The sequence below is a fragment of the Pelodiscus sinensis genome, chromosome 15, assembly GCF_052426305.1.
Source record: "Pelodiscus sinensis isolate ZL-2025 chromosome 15, ASM5242630v1, whole genome shotgun sequence".
NCBI lineage: Eukaryota > Metazoa > Chordata > Testudines > Trionychidae > Pelodiscus > Pelodiscus sinensis.
The window spans coordinates 38,802,158-38,819,550 of NC_143066.1; the positions used below are offsets into that span (position 1 = coordinate 38,802,158).

The 17,393-nt window shown below is 49.5% G+C and overlaps 1 protein-coding gene across 2 annotated transcripts in view; it reads left to right on the forward strand.

The window, feature by feature from the left end:
• Positions 1 to 9,301: 9,301 nt before the first annotated feature.
• Positions 9,302 to 17,393, forward strand: part of LOC102452244 (uncharacterized) — a 63,090-nt gene continuing 54,998 nt past the window's right edge. The window contains exon 1 of one of the 2 annotated variants that reach the window (XM_075899812.2): positions 9,302 to 9,689. The gene's annotated coding sequence lies outside the window, so the exon portion shown is untranslated. The remainder of the gene's footprint in view (positions 9,690 to 17,393) is intronic. The other variant, XM_075899811.2, reaches the window with a different exon arrangement.

Consider the following 17,393-nt stretch of genomic DNA (forward strand, 5'->3'; position numbering starts at 1 on the left):
AGTCCCTGTGCCTCTCGGATGCTGCTTCCACGCCTCAGAGCTGCGAGCGAGGGAGCAGCAGGGGTGTTCTCTGCGCACCGCCCGTGGCGTTGCCTCGCCCGGGCCACGCCTCATGCTCCAAATGCCCGAAATGTGACCGCTGCAAGCCGACTCGACTTCCTCCTTGCAGCGGCAGCCCCCGCCGCGCTCTCCAGCCCCCTCCACTCCCCTTCGCTTGAAGCCAGCTAGCACTGATTTGCCTTTGAGTCTCCCAACGCGCAGCCCAGGCACGTTCAGGCGGGGATTCCCTGGAGTGGGTGAGAAGCAGGTTTGGATGCCAAGTGACAGGAGATTCAACCCCCCTGCCCCCACAGATCCCTGATTAAACCCTGGAAGGCAGAGCAATTTTTGGCAGTTCAAGAAAGGCCACACCAGCCAGGAGGGGCTTAAGGAATGAGCCCAGACTGGCCCGGCTGGAATTCCTTGGCTCCTATCTGCTATGAAAACACAGGCTTTCGTCCGGCTCCGGCTCGCAGGGAAATCCCACCCATCGCAGTGCCCGGGCTACGCTGTCGCAGGCCCTCGTCAGTAGCGACTCGAGGGAGAAATAGGGAGCAAGGGGCTTCACCGCTAACGAACGTTTAGCCAATTGTGAGGAGAAAAAGGCTGACAAGGCCCTCCGGGAGGTGAAATTAGCCCTAAGTATTTAAGGAGAAGAGCCGGTCCCCACCTCACTGGGAGGGAGACATGGGGATTTGGGTTCTTTGTGGGATTTCCATCGTAGCTCACGCTCACGCTCAGACTCTTAATGCCGACAGCCCTGCTAATCGGCAGCTCGCCATGCACGGAGGTGGATGCAAGCCCAAATTTCATATATCTGCAGGGCGCTATTAATGCCTCCAGTCACTAGATACGGGGCAGGCAATATAATTTTTTGGGGGGGAGCAACTCCGAGAATTTGGTAAGGGGCCCAAGGCTGCACTGTTCCATGACGTTAATGGCATGGAGCTTGGGGTAGGAGTTTGGGGTGCACAAGGGGGGGTGTCTGGGAGGGAGTTTGAGTGAAGGAGGGGGTTGTGACCTGGGGTAGAGAATTGGGGCGCAGGGTCTGGGAGGAGGTATGGGTGCAGGAGAAGATTCTCACCTGGAGGAGAGGTGCAGGGTCTGGGAGAAGGTTGTGACCTGAGGCAGGAGGGCAGGATGGGAGGCAGAGGGTTAAGGGGAGGGAGGCCGAGGCTCCGACTGGGTCACAGGACAGTGGTGGGCTGGATGCTGTGGCTTGGTGGGCCAGTTCGGGGTCATGGGCTGTATTTTGCCCACCCCTGTACTAGATTGAATCTCACATCCCCGCTGCCTTTAAAAAACTGCTCTATTTTTGATTGAGGAGCGGGCTGGGAGCGGCTCTACAGAGTCCTTGTCCTTTTGCTGATCGGGTCAGTGGGGGGAATCAATTACGACAGAGCTTGTGGTAACAGCATGTCCCTTAGGCGTTGGCCTGCGACTCCCCCTGCTTGTTTGACACAGGCTGCCGAGGGCTGTCAGAGGGGTAGCAGGTGTAACAAACAGCTTGTGGCCGTGCTTGGGGGTGGGCCCAGATACCTGTCGGTGAAAGGTCTCCGAATCTGGCTACCGATCTCTTTCGTGGCCATGTGTGGAACTTCCCACCAGCTGGTTTTATGGAATCTTTACCTTACAGATTTACATTACTGGGGGTGAGGGAGAATGAAATTGACAAGAGACTCAGCATTGTTCACAGGGAAGTGACGAGAGGCTCCTTTTGATGCCATATTTTCAAAAAGAGTCCAAAACTCCTGAGTCTTGTCACGAGAGCTGCCCCAGCCTCGTTCCTGAATACGTTGCGCTGACGCAGAATTGTATTATCGTTATTGGGCTAAGCCTCACAGCGCCTCTGCGAAGCCGTCAAATCATAGTCCCCCGTATTACCGGTGGGGAAACTGAGTCTCAGAGAAAGTAAGTGATACAGGAGCAGGTCAACATCAGAACTGGGATTAGAACCCAGAGACGGAGATGGACTCATCAGTTGTCCTCATGGAGTCATTTGCTCAGCTCTGCCGACGAGGGTCAGATACCTGTTATTCAGCCGTTTCTCGCACCGGCCTTTCCCCAGCAGGAATAGGCCATAGCGCTAAAGCTATGGGCCAAACACCCTTCTGGTGTCATTCTACTAAAGTGATTGGAGTTACCGCAGTGGAGAAACTGGCCCTTATTTAGTAACCTGCAACACAAGTGGTCCTCGGTATCTTTGGGCATCCCCAAAGTGTCCAGTCGGCTCACAACCAGCGTTCCCTGTAAGCCGAGCACTTTGGCGGTCACCCAGGAGAGATTTCTGTGCCGTCCAGCTGATCAGCAGAGCGCCCAAGTGCCCACACCCGGCAGTGTGTGTTTCTACTGGTGGTGCACATCTACACATGCGTCAGTGTACATAACAAAATTTATTCTGCACACAGATGGAAAAACATTGAGGGAACATTGCTCACATTTCCTTGATAGTCATCTACTGGTGCAGCTATTTGGAAGCTTATCTCTGGATTTGGTACATGTGCAGCCATGGGGTTATTCCTCAGTGACCCGCACTTTCTGTTCTTTCTCCTCACCTGGAGGATGAGGTCCTTGCTCACTAATAACCTTTAATATTATTGCTGTAATAATCAGACTTCGCTGGAAGGAGAAGTGTCTCCCAGGCAATGCCTGCATGGTATCGTTCTCCTGAGCCAAACAAGACAGACGCATCTTAGGCTACATCTACACTGCAACGGTATTTCGGGATGCAGGAGTATCCCAAAATAGCTATCCCGTGTCTTTACAGCAAGCCTGTTATTTCAGGTTCGCTATTCCACTGTCCCTGTAAACCTCATTCTACGAGGAGTAAGGGACGTTTTGAAATAGCACTTTATTTCGAAATTTGGCACCGTGTAGACATCGCCAAATGATGAAAAAAGCCATTTCGAAATAGCATCGAAATAAGATACGCAATTTACGTAGCTCAAATTGCGTATCTTATTTCGATTTACAGTGCCGTGTAGACACACCCTTAGGATTTAAACATACTAGTCATGCGTTGGGGCACAGATGTGGTGATTTGCCCATTGGAAATTCCACAGGTAACCAGATAGAAAGGTGAGAGGTTTGTTTTACTTACCTTCAGCTAGGTCAGGGAGGAAATTGCAAACAGGAGTGTTATTGATAATAGTCTTTTTTTGTAACGCTTAGGCTGTGTCTAGACTGCACCCCTTTTGCGGAAAAGGGATGCAGATTAGACACAGAGCAATTGCAAATGAAGCGGGGATTTAAATCTCCCCCGCTTCATTTGCATGAACATGGCTGCCACTTTTTTCCAGCTCGGGGCTTTGCCAGCAAAAAGCGCCAGTCTAGACGGGGATCTTTCAGAAAATAAAGCCTTTTCCGAAAGATCCCTTATTCCTCTTAAAATCAGGAATAAGGGATCTTTCGGAAAAGGCTTTATTTTCCAAAAGATCCCTGTCTAGACTGGCGCTTTTTTCCGGCAAAGCCCCGAGCCGGAAAAAAGTGGCAGCCATGTTCATACAAATGCAGCGGGGAAAATTTAAATCCCCACTGCATTTGCAATTCCGACTTGGCTACTCTGCATCCCTTTTCCGGAAAAGGGTGCCAATGTAGACACAGCCATGGTGTTGCGAGAGTTTCCTGGTTAAGACTGCTGTGTTTATTCTGACCAGTGACCCATAGAAGTGGTGTGCTTGTGCGGTCACTCAGGAGAGATTCCCATGTTGCCCAGCTGATTAGCAGTGCACCCACTGCTAGGTTTGTGTTTCTCCTGGTGGTGCCCATTCACACATGCCTCGTACACACAGCAACATTTATTCTGCACGTGGATGGGAAAATCCGCACAGGGATGGAAAAGAGGAGAGGGAACATGGATGCTGAGCGATGGCTACTCAGTATCACGCGCATTAAGCCCCTGCCGTGTAAGCAATGAGCTGTCAAGGTCCCCGGGCTGCGTTCTCATTCCCAATACAAGACCTGACCTCGGGTGGCTAGCCTTAGGCAGTCAAAGGCCTTTTCCTGTAGATCCTATCACATCAAACAGGTTTCTGTACCAAATCACTCTGCCAGGCCGCTATCTTTACGGGAGATCATTCTAAAATAGAAACCCAAAATGCCAGGCCTGACTAACGCGCTGCTTGGGGGGAACCAGTCAGGCAGGTTGGACGTCCCTTTGTCATTCCCCAGACAAATAAGAAGCTGAAGAATGAGAGCCGCACGCTCTGGCGTTGCGGGACTGTGCTAGGAACCCGGAGGCGCGGCTCACAGAATCCCAGGGCTGGAAGGGATCTCGGGAGATCATCTAGTCCAGCGGTTCACAAAGTTTTTTCTCTCCTGGCCCAGCTGAAGAAAATCATTGATGCCGCAACCCAACATCATTCGACTAGAGTGCGGGCTCTGTGCTGGGACAAGAGGGGCTTTGGAGTGTAGGAGGGGGCTCTAGCTTTGGGGAGGGCAGGGCTGGGGCAGGAGGGGCTGACCGTGAACAGCTCCGATTCAGCGGTGCAGCGGGGGGCTAAAGCAGTTTCCTGCGTCTCCTGGCCCCGCAGACCATGCCGGGCCCAGAAGCAGCCAGTTCCCAGCCAACGGGAGTGCGGAGCTAGTGCTTGGAGCAAGGGCAGCGCACAGAGCCCTGTGGCTTCCCCCTTTCCCCCCGCTGCCCCATCTAGGAGCCGGGCCTGTCACCGGCCACTTCTGGGGCGCAGTGCACCCTGTGGTGCCAGGCCGGGCAGGGAGCTGCCTTAGCCACCCCTCACTGGTCACCTGACCCCCTGCAGTAATGAGACCCAGCGCCCGACATTCCCCCGCCCAGTCCCGAGTCGTGACCCTTATTTGAAACCCCGTGTGCTAGTCCCATCCCTGTGCTCTTGGCTGGACTAAAGGCTCGTCCACACTGGCAAGTTACTGCGCTGCAGCTTTCTGGCTCAGGGGTACGAACCCCCCCCTACACACACACCCCCACCCCAGCGCAGCAGTTACCACACTGTAAAGCGCTACTTGGAAACAGGGTCCCGGTGCTGTTCGCTACTCCCCTTGTGGAAGCTGTTTATCGACAGCGCTGGGCGAGCGTCCTTCCCGCTTGCCTGCTGTGACCGCACTGCTGCTAGGGGTGCCAGATGGTTCCACCCAAAATACCGGACCCACCCCAAAAGAAAAAAAAAGCACGGGGAACATTTTGTGGAGGGAAAAAAAAGCAAAATTCAGTTGTGGCCCCTTTAATTGACGGGCCACTCCCCTGCCACACACCCCATCCCTGCCACATGTCCGTTGGGCACCAAACTGGGTAAAGTAGAGTATACTGGACATTTTGTGAGTCCAGTATTATCTCAATTTCTTTACCGGACAGGAGGCGCAAATACTGGACTGTTCAGTTCCATACCGGACACCTGGCAACCCTAACCTGGCGTTGGTTACACTTTCATCTTAGAACTGTAGACAAAGCTGACGTAACACCTAGACCAGCCCTGACAGCCCTGTGTCTAACCTGCTCTTATGTATCTCCGGTGGCGGAATTTCCACAGGCTCTCAGCAAAATAATGCAGCGTTTCACCACTGAGATGGGACATTTTTCCGAATGTCTAATCTAAACCTCGCTTGCTGCAATTTGAGCCCATCCTCAGAGGGTAAAGAGAATCATTTTCCTCCCTCCTCCAACCTTATAGGTACTTGAAAGCTGTTGTCATGTTCCCTCTCCGTTTTCTCTTTTCTAGACTAAACAAATCCCAGATTTTTGTCAATCTTCCCTCATATATTATGTTCTCTAGACCTTTCATCATTCGTGTTGCTCTTCTCTGGACCCTTTCCCATTTCTCCACGTCTTTCCTGACGTGGTACCCAGAACTGGGCACAACACTCCAGCTGGGGCCGAATCAGTGCAGACGAGAGGGGAAGAATGGCTTCTTCTGTCCTGCTTACAACACTTCCGCTAATACTTTCCAGAATGATGTTGGCATTTTTAATTTTTTTTGCAACAGTGCCACACTGTTGCCTAATATAGAAAGTCCCCAACGTACGAATGGGTTGTGTTCCAAATAGGGATATAAGCGACTAGTCGACAAACAAAAGCTTATCAGATAATCGACTAGTCCCTCGACTGGTTGCTTCCCCACCCCTTGCTGCCTCTCTGCAGTGGGCAGGGAGCAGGAGCTGGTGCTGGGGGAAGCCAGCTTAAAAGCCAGTTCCCCCATCCAGCATCATCTCCATAGGGAGCAGGGGGAGGCAGGGAGGTAGCGGGGCCTGGGCATGAGCCCAGAATCAGCTGGATCCCTGCTCACGCCTAGTCTCTGGTTTTTAAACGCATTAAGAGCTGACACAGAAGGGGGAGGGGCACAGCACAGCTGGGGGGACCCAGCGCCTGGGACAGCTGATTCCCTCCTGCTGAGCTTTGCCCTTTTACATGGATTAAGAGCTGACAGGCTAACCCCACTGCGGCTCCCTGCTTAGCAACTAATCGACTAGTCAATGGAAAATCCATCGATTTGTTGATTAAACTACATTTAACATCCCTAGTTCCAAAAGTTCCCCTGAAAGTCCGTTGTTTAAGAACATAAGAGTGGCCAGACGGGGTGAGACCAAAGGTCCATCTAGCCCAGGGTCCTGTCTGCCCACAGTGACCAATGCCAGGTGCCCCGGAGGAATTGAACAGAAATTGGAACACATTGGAACGCATTTTCCCATAGAATCAATGTTATCAATGGCATTTACGTTCCCAGGCTAGCTCACGAAAGCCTATTTAACCCAAAATGCAGCTGAAATACTGTATATTTGCAATGACAAATACACGTTGAGCCTCTCTAGTCTGGCAGTCTCTGATCTGGTAACTTCCGTGGTCTGGCATAACTTTAGTTAGCTGGATGTCCACCGAACATGGGTGTGGCTGAAGTTTCCTGAGGCTCCATAAAGTTTGTTTCCAGCCACCAGTCCTGGCTTTCAGTGTTCTGTGCTGTTCTTTAGCTCTAATTACCCCTAATTGTCTTCTAAGAGCCCAGTAAGCAGTGGAAGAGTCGGTCATGCTGTTAGACAACATTAACCTCTTGTAGTTTGGCAAATTCTCCGGTTTGGCACCGGTCAGGTCTCGAGGGTACCGGACAAGAGAGGTTCAGCCTGTATTGTTATAACTTTCTTATTCATCATTGTTAATGCTGCTGTGCTAAACTTGTTGTCTTTGGTGGGAGTTTTGCCTGAGTAAATGCAAGGACAAAGAGAAAGTCAAGGGGTGACTTGATTTAAAATCTATAAGTACCTACATGGGGAATAAATATTTAATACTAGGCTCTTCACTCTAGCAGAAAAAGGTCTAACACAATGCAGTGGCTGGAAGTGGAAGCGAGACAAATCAGACTGGATTTTTGACAGTGAGAGTAATTAAGCACTGGAACAACTTACTGAGGGGCTTGTGGGATTCTCTGTCACTGATAATTTTAAAATCAAGATCGGATGTGCTTCTAAAAGATCTGCTCTAGGAATTACTTGGGGGAAGTTTTAGAACTTGTGTTTCACAGGAAGCTAGACAAGTCGATGATCACCATGGTACCTCCTGGCCTTGGAATCTATGAAACCTCTGGGGCTAGCTCATTATAATAATCAGGGCTTGACAAACGGTGGCAAAACCTACTCGCCAGCCCTACACTGCGCATGTGCAAGACCCGCATTGCGCATGCACGCGGCTCCGGTGAACAGGGCGACCGGCTGAAATCTACTCGCCACGGGCGAGTAGATTCAGTGATTCGTCGAGCCCTGATAATAATCATTATTATATTTTATTAATAGATGGCTTTATGAAGACTTCGGAGAATCACAGAACTGGAAGGGACCTCGAGAGGTCATCAAGTCCAGTCCCCTGCCCTCACAGCAGGACCAAGCACCAGACCAACCCTGACCGATGTCTATTCAACTTGCTTTGAAATGTCTCCAACGATGGAGATTCCACAACCTCCCTAGGCAATTTATTGCAGTGCTCAACCACCCTAAGAGTTAGGACGTGTTTCCTAATGTCCAACTTTGTTCCTTCTCAGGCTGCAGCAAAATGTGCCGCAGTCCCAAAGTAATTTTCCTCTTTCACTGGATGAATTTGCAGCTGGACCGGTGAGGAACATGGACTCCTAAGGGTCTCTTATCCAAAATAACTCCTGGGAGCACGGGCGGGCCTGCGGGAGGGATTGGCATCCTTCCCCGACACGCCCTTTTCTCGGCTTCTGCATTTCAGCTGTAAACCCCCTTTTTGCTCTACCTGGAGGAGGGGGGGATGGGGCCATGGGAGAGGCTAATCCCCTCTCCTCGCCATGGCAACCATTTTCTATTGAGAATCATTTGTTGTGGGTAACACTCCTGCAAAGCAGACACCGCAGGGTCTCACCAGTAACAAAGGGGAATGGCTCAAGGTGTCTTAGCAAGGGCAGGGATTGTGTATTTGTCCTGTCTGTACAATTTGCAATTGCTTCCAGCCAGTGTGTAGCTTGACAAGCCCTCCTCTTGTAGGAGCCTTTTCAATTGCCCCCACAGGTTCGCCTTGACATGCAGATGAGGTAATCGGATGGCTAATTAGCAGATGCAGGTTTTGAGCATGTAGACACAGGGAGCATAGACAGTCTGGGAGGCCTAAGCTGAGAATTTGACCCTTTTTCTTTAACACAGTGACTTCAGCGTAGTGGACTAATAATCCAAATCAGAGTTGCATGCGGGTCTTGGTGGCAAATAGAGGAGTAACAGTATTTACACTAGTGGAAATTAGTTCAGAATTCAGCTCTGGGATACTAGTCCAGGAAACAACATACTATCTCATCTGAGAAAGTGGGTGTTAGCCACAAAAGCTCATGGTGCTATATATATTTTTGTTAATCTCTCAGGGCATGTCTGCACTAGGAAATTATTTCAAAATAACTTCTTTCGAAATAATAACTCCTAATATAACTATTTCAAAATAAGCTCATTCCCCAAGGAAAACAGGAGTTAATATTTTGAAATTACCAGCCATTATTTCAAAATAATGGGGTGGGTAGTGTAGACGCTCCGCTTGTTATTTCGAAATAAGGTACGTTATTTCAGAATAATTCCCTAATGTAGACCAGGGCTAAGGTGCCACAGGACTACTGGTTGTTTTTAAAGCTGCAAACTAACACAGCTACCCCTCTGATACTACATGTAGTCTACTCCAGAATTGGAGTAGGAATTCTCAGTGAGAAAGAAAGAAAGAAAGAAAGAAAGAAAGAAAGAAAGAAAGAAAGAAAGAAAGAAAGAAAGAAAGAAAGAAAACTATTAAGCAGGAGAATACAATACAATGCAGTACCAGTCCACTGCTCTGTTTTGTAGACTGTCTACAATATATAAACTGTATCTCTGACACAGGTTAAAGAATTTCCACTGACTTCAAAGAAAGTTCTGACTTAGCAGGGAAAGCAGAACCAAACTCTTTCTCATCTGTTGAATTGTTCCATGAAGGAATTAATTCACTCAGAAGGAAGTTCAGACTAACAGGTTTTTTTTAAAGAATCTTTTCCAAAGCACCATTTGAAAAACCAACTCTTGTCCCACCCACTGCCTGAGAACAACATCCCCCACCCACCCTGGAGTGATAAGACCAGGACAGACCTGTTCCTTAACATTACTCATCCAGGGTCAGGGACATCAGGCACAAACAGAAGGTGAGTTTGCAGCCCTCCTGGTAACAGGTGAGTCAATATCTTTATTTGGGTTAAAGAAATTTAACTTGTATAACTGCAGGAGAAAACAGATGCCCAGAGTGGAGCAGTGATGAAAATGAAAACGATATTGACTTGATAGCTAATCATACCATGGAATAGCTAGAATGTACTCAGACTAGAAGTTTATTAACTGTCCTGTGGCTCAGTGAAACATGGATGCTGTGGATTGTGTGAACAGCCTATCGATCTGCTCATGAGCTCTTTATTTTCTACCTGCTATTTCTAGCTGATCTGATTGTCTCTGTCTGTGGCTGGGGTAGAGAGGAGATATGACACCGAACTGGTCTCATGCTGGTTTTTACCGATTTAATTGTACGGAATTCCTTCTGATCTGCCATTTAGAGCCATACCCAGTGGCGGTCCTTAAGGACGTGGGGGACCCTTCTCCCATCAGAAGAGGGATCAGTATTTTTGTCTGTTCCATGAGGAATGCTGAGAAATGAGTTCATGGGAATTTGAGAGGGCGAGCAAGGTTCTGAGCATAGGTGCATTGACCCGGGAGTGCTAGCTGGGTTTGTCCCATCGCTTTAAAGCCGTAGAAAGGAAACAATCACCCCTTGGACGCAGGTCGGCATTTGCACTGTTCATCTTGATTCAGGCGACCGACTGGCTGAGCAGGAAACTATTCTGCACAAATTCACGTGGGAATTCCAGGGATGGGACCCTGAGTCTTCTCGTGTGTTAGGGAAATGGGGAGGCCAGAGATGAAGCTGGTCGGAATCGGCACCCATCAGTGGAACATCTGCCTTGGGATCTCGTTAGCAAGCTGCAGGTGCTTAGCCTGTTTGTGGGGTTTGGCAGGAATTCTTGGGCTCCCTCGCTGGGTGCAAAAAGCAAAATGGCCTTTTGGGGGCCACGACAAACACCTTTGAGAGGCACAGGTTCTTGCAGCTGAGGGAATGGGTAGGCAGGCAGGAACGCCAATGAAAGGCCGGGTAACCCTGTCCCTTCTCCCGGACCATCCTTTCACAAGCCAGAGTCCTGACCCTCCTCAGCGGAACCAGGGAGAGGAGTGACTGGAGTGTCTAAGGCAGGGGCCAGCAAGATACAGCCCGGGGACTGGATCCAGCGCGCCAAGCCTTTCAATCTGGCCCACCCCACTGGAGCTACAGGCAGGGAGCAGCCCCAGGGCTCAGAGCGGCTGGCTGCTCCATCTGCCTCTCTGCACTGGGGGGCGGGGAGAGGAGCTTCATGTGCTGAGACCCCCTCCTTCACCAAACTCCCTCTCGCACCCCACCCCCTCTCCAGCACCCTAGTCCCCTCCCCCGAGCTCCTTTCTGCACCCAACCTCTCTCCCAGACTCTGCACCCCTTCTATAGCACAGTGCAGCTCTTGACCACGTCCCAAAATCTTGGAGTGGCCTCCACATTATTCCCTGACCCTGAGCTCAGGGCATGGAAAAACACTGCTCTACAGGGAAACTGAAAAGATTTGGCTTGTGTAGCTGAGAAGGGAGCTGGTAAGCCCTGGCCTACACTAGGGCTTTATTTCAAAGTAACCCCCCTGAGGTTGAAATAATAAGCGGCGCGTCCACACTACCAAGCCCGTTATTTCGAAATAACGGGCTGCTCATGTTGAAATCTGTACTCCAGCTTTCCTTGGGGAATAACAGTAATTCCGGAATAGTTATTTCAAAGTAGCAGTAGTGTGGATGCTCGGGTGGCACTTCCTTTATAATACCTTCTCCCCGGAGTCATTCACAGTAATGGCTTCCCCGTGTTTCTTGGAGCTCCAAGTCGAGGTAGCGTGTCCACATGAAGGGAGCCTGCCTCAGACTAATTTCGAGGCTCCCCCCGCCTAGTATCGACACACTATTTTGATTTTGTTATTTCTGGAGTTAACTCGATTTTCATTATTTTAAAAATAAGTTTCCCAGTGTAGACATGCCCTAAAAGATGACACGATGAAACAGTTCAGAGTGGTTGGCAGCTTCTGTTCTTCCTGGCTTGTCAGACAAGAAAAAGGGGACTAGGCAATGAAATGAAAGGGGGTCAGATTCAAAATGGATCAAAAGAAAAGAAAATAAATGCTTTTTCACTTAACTTAAGAACTTAAGACCATAAAAACGGCCATATTGGGTCAGACCAAAGGTCCATCTAGCCCAGTATCCTGTCTGCCGACAGTGGCCAGCACCAGGTACCCCAGAGAGGGTGGACCGAAGACAATGATCAAGCGATTTGTCTCCTGCCATCCCTCTCCAGCCTCTGACAAACAGAGGCCAAGGACACCATTCTATCCCCTGGCTAATAGCCTTTTATAGACCTAACCTCCATGAATTTATCTAGCTTCTCTTTAAACTCTGTTAGGGTATGTCTACACTACCACCCTAGTTTGAACTAGGGTGGTTAATGTAGGCAACCGAAGTTGCAAATGAAGCCCGGGATTTGAATTTCCCGGGCTTCATTTGCATCTTGCCTCGTGGAACGAGGTGTACCGGTAATTCGGAATAGGAAGCCTTATCCGAACTACCTACTCCGTGCCGCGTGTAGCCGCGGGCACGGAGTCAGAACTAGCGGGGATTTAAAAATGGCGACGCCCGGCAAGATGCAAATGAAGCCCGGGAAATTCAAATCCTGGGCTTCATTTGCAACTTCGGTTGCCTACATTAACCACCCTAGTTCGAACTAGGGTGGTAGTGTAGACATACCCTTATAGTCCTAGCCTTCACAGCCTCCTCTGGCAAGGAGTTCCACAGGTTGACTACACACTGTGTGAAGAAGAACTTTCTTTTATTAGTTTTAAACCTGCTACCCATTAATTTCATTTGGTGTCCTCTAGTTCTTCTATTATGGGAACTAATAAATAACTTTTCTTTATCCGCCCTCTCCACACTACTCAAGATTTTATATACCTCTATCATATCCCCCTTCAGTCTCCTCTTTTCTAAAGTGAAGAGTCCCAGTCACTTTAACCTCTCTTCATATGGGACCCGTTCCAAACCCCTCATCATTTTAGTTGCCCTTTTCTGAACCCTTTCCAAGGCCAAAATATCTTTTTTGAGGTGAGGAGACCACATCTGTACACAGTATTCAAGATGTGGGCGTACCATAGTTTTATACAGGGGCAGTAAGATATTCTGTGTCTTCTTTTCTATCCCTTTCCTAATAATTCCTAGCATCCTATTTGCCTTTTTGACCACCGCTGCACACTGTGTGGAAGTTTTCAGAGAACTATCCACGATAACTCCAAGATCTCTTTCCTGATTTGTCATAGCCAAATTAGCCCCCATCATACTGTACGTATAGTTGGGGTTATTTTTCCCGATGTGCATTACTTTACATTTATCCACATTAAATTTTATTTGCCATTTTGTTGCCCAATCACTCAGTTTGGTGAGATCTTCTTGGAGTCCCTCACAGTCTGCTTCTGTCTTGACTGTCCTAAACAGTTTGGTATCATCCGCAAACTTTACTACCTCACTGCTTACCCCTTTCTCCAGATCATTTATGAATAAGTTGAAAAGGATTGGTCCCAGGACTGACCCTTGGGGGACACCACTAGTTACCCCTCTCCATTCTGAAAATTTACCATTTATTCCTACCCTTTGTTTCCTGTCTTTTAGCCAGTTCTCAATCCAAGAAAGGACCTTCCCTCTTATCCCATGGCCATGTAATTTACACAAGAGCCTTTGGTGAGGGACCTTGTCAAAGGCTTTCTGAAAATCCAAGTATACTATATCTACTGGATCCCCCTTGTCCGCATGTTTGTTAACCCCTTCAAAGAACTCTAATAGATTAGTAAGACATGATTTCCCTTTACAGAAACTATGTTGACTTTTGTCCAACAAATTATCTTCTTCTACATTCCTCACGATTTTATTCTTTACTATTGTTTCGACTAATTTGCCCGTTACTGAAGTTAGGCTTACAGGTCTGTAATTGCCAGGATCGCCTCTAGAGCCCTTTTTAAATATTGGTGTCACGTTGGCTACCTTCCAGTCATTAGGTACGGAAGCCAATTTAAAGGATAGGTTACAAACCACAGATAATAGTTCAGCAATTTCCCATTTGAGTTCTTTTAGAACTCTTGGATGTAGACTGTGGAACTCATTGCCACATGAAGTCAATATGATCAAAAACTTAGCATGATTCCAGGAGGGATTGGACACTGATATGGATAACAAGACTGTCTAGAGTTAGAAGAGATAATGCTTTTTATTAATTATTATTGTTATTTTTGGAAGGGATAGGAAACCTCATGCTTCAAGGTTTTAGCTAATCTCTAACATTACATCTACACTACAGGACAAAGTTGAATTAAGCTACACAACTTCAGCTACATTAATTGTGCAGCTGAAGTCAAAGTATCTTAACTCAGCTTTTGGTGCTGTCCGCACAGCAGGATGTTGAAGAAAGAGCACTCTTCAGTCTTCTCCTTTCGAAACTAAACAAGCCCAATTCTTTCAGTCTTCCTTCATAGCTCATGTTCTCTAGACTTTTAATAAATTTTGTTGCTCTTCTCTGCACCTTTTCCAATTTCGCCACATCTTTCTTGAAATGTGCTCCCACTATGTGTTATCTCTCATGTGCTGGGGTAATTACACGACAGGATTTCATATTTCTAAACTAAATGGTCTTTTTATTAAGATGATGCACTGTCGTTGTAGCTGTGTCAGTCCCAGAATATTAGAGAAAGAACAATCTATAGAAGTGCTGCGGAGGCTGTAGTCAGCATTCCACCATGTGCTCACACACTAGCTTCCTGGTGCCCCCCTGAACTCTTCCCTCCTGCAACCTGTGCATCTCCCACCAAGTTCCATACAGGTTCCGATATGTCAGGGGTCTCCAACCTTTTTAAGCACAAAATCACTTTTTGAATTGAAGTGCAATGTAAGATCTATTTCAAACCCAAACACCCTTGTGGGGCCTCCTTTGTACCCCTTCTCCGAGGTCCTGCCCCTGCTCACTCCGTCCTCCATTCCTCCCTCCCCAATTCTCCCTCCCTTTCACCAGGCAGGGGCAGAGGGTTGGGGCACAGGCTCTGGTCTTGGGCTAAGGGAGGGGGCTCTGAGCTGAGCCTGCAGCAGGGAGTTGGGGTTCAGGAGGGGGTTTAGGGTACAGGCTCTGTAAGGGAGTTTGGGTTCCGGGGGCTCAGGGCTAGGGCAGGGGCCTGGAGTGCAGGAGGGGGTTCATGATTGGGGTAGGGGTTCGGAGCTGGCTCCAGCTGAGCCCTGCTTACCTCCAGTGGCTCCTGGGTGGTGGTGCAGTGGGGCTAAGGCAGGCTCACTCCTGCCCTGCCCCTGCCCCTGCCCCTGCCCCTGCCCCACTCTCAAAAGCAGCAAGCAAACTCCCTCCATCCCAAGCCCTGTTGTGTCCCCCCGTCGCCCTGGAGATAGAATACAGTGTGGAAGAGGGGGCACCCTGGCATTAGCACCCCTCCTCTCCCTTCCCTGCTCTGCACCGCAAGCAGGAGGCTCCCGGTGGGGGCGGAGGGGGAGCTCCAAGGCAAAGGGGCAGGAGATGAGCAGCAGTGTGGGGAGGGGCAGCTGAAGTACCAGCACTTGACAGCCTCTTGGTCAAACCAGTCAGGATCCCCTGTCACAGGCTCCAAGATCGACCCGTAGATCCCGATCGACTGGTTGGTGACCACTGCTGTATGTGTGTGAGGGAGAGTGAGGTTCCCAGCTCAAAGGGGATTTCCAATCATGATCACCACCCAGCTCGCCTCGCTTAACACACGGACATTTTCTGCATTTGTATCCAAGATGGCCCTTTGAAGGGGACCAAGTAAGGTCTGGGAGATGCTGCTGCTGTCACGCAAAAGCAGGCAAAGGGCATGTAAAACCCAGGGTAATACCTACCCCGAGTGAGTCCTTGGAACTCCTGTGGCCACCTGTGACAGGGTGTCTGCCCTGCGCTGGCCCTTTAAGGGCAAAACCCCAGCCCTGAGTGAGGACTGACAGCGAAGCCCCAGCTGAGGCGGTTATTGCTGATTAGGGCCCAGCTGGGGGCTATATAAAGCAGGGCTCCTGCAGGGAGGTGGGACTTGCTCTTGTTCTGTCTGGAGAGCAGGAGGGGCCTGGCTGCCTGGGAAGCAGGAGGCTTCCTGGAGCTGAGCTGGGGAAGGAAGGCAGAGCTGGGGAAGCTCTGGCCAAGCTGCAAGGCCTGAAGCAAGGTCTGAGGCTACTAGGGCTGCAGAGAGGCAGCAAGGGTAGCAGGTCCACCCCCTCTTGCCCATGAGCAGTGGCCATTACAGGCTGCAGTTTGCCCCAAGTCAGGGGCTACATGAAGGCTGGTCGTGGGTCACTGAGACTAGGAGTTCAGAGGGGAACTGGGTGTTCCCTGGAGCGCAGAGACTGATAAACACCCCACCCACCCCCTGGAAGGGGGGCTGAGGGACACAGGAGTGGGCACTGCCAAAGGGCCACGTCCTAAAGAGGACCCCGTGCTCCAAGAGTGGTGTGGGTCCAGACTAGGGAGGCATCCAGTGAGCCGACGAGCTAATTCCCAGGGCTATTGGCAGGGTGAGTCCACCCTGTGATATCACCTCAATGCTAGGCGCTAGCCCACCTCGTACTGACTGGCTTGAGGCAGGGCTCACCATGTGAAATTCTACGCCGTGTGTTACGCCGCCAGCCAGACCGTATCCTCATACAGTTCCGTTTAGCTTTACGCTCTTCTAATTGAGCATTTTTATTTTCTTTCTAGCTTGTGGGGCCAGATTCACCAGCATACCCTGCCTGCTTTGTAGCCTTCCAGGAGTACAAAGCAGTCACAAACCTGACATAATTGGCCAGCTATACAGGGTTTACATTTCTGTTATGCTGAGAGAGCAGCTAACTTTTTAAGTCTCAGAACAGGCAAAGATCTACTGCCCCGCCCCTTCCTTGAAGCCCTGCCTACATTACATGAGGAAATCTAATGTAAATGTACTGCGCAGGTGCGCAGTTCAAAGAGGGCTCAAGAGCTACTCTTAGAGCCCCTGAGATCTACCGGTAGATCGCGATCTACTGGTTGGTGACCACGGAGCTAAGGCATCCCAGTGACTCCAGCCACAGTGCTGGAGTGCACCTATGGGGCACGTCTATATGACATGGAAAATCGATGGTGCCACAGTCGATCTTCCAGGATTCAATTTAGCAGGTGTGATACAGACTCGTGAGATCAAACTCAAAAGGTGCCCCATTGATGCCAGTACTCTTGATCCTTGTGAGGAGTAAGGGAAGTCAATTAGAGCATTTACTCCTGTCAAGCTCCCAGGCTATGTCTACATTGGCAAGATTTTTCTGGTGCTTTTGCGCAAAAACTTGCCACCTGTCTACACTGGCCACGAGCTCTTGCGCAAGAACACTGATGTTCTAATGTAAGAAATCAGGGCTTCTTGCAGAAGAACTCTGACGTTCCCGCTCAGGAATAAGCCCCCTTGCGCAAGTGTTCTTGTGCAAGAGGCCAGTGTAGACAGGCAACATGAATTTCTTGCACAAGAAAGCCCAATGGTTAAAATGGCCATCGGAGCTTTCTTGCGCAAAAGAGCAGCTACACTGGAACGGATGCTTTTGTGCAAAAGCACATCTCTTGTGCAAAAGCACATGCCAGTGTAGACGCCCTCTTGTGCAAATACGTTAACGCCAAAACTCTTGTGTTAAAAGTATTTGCGCAAAATGTTGCCAATGTAGACGTAGCCCCACTGTGTGGACAGGGATTTAAGATAAGTTGCCTCAAGCTACGTAAT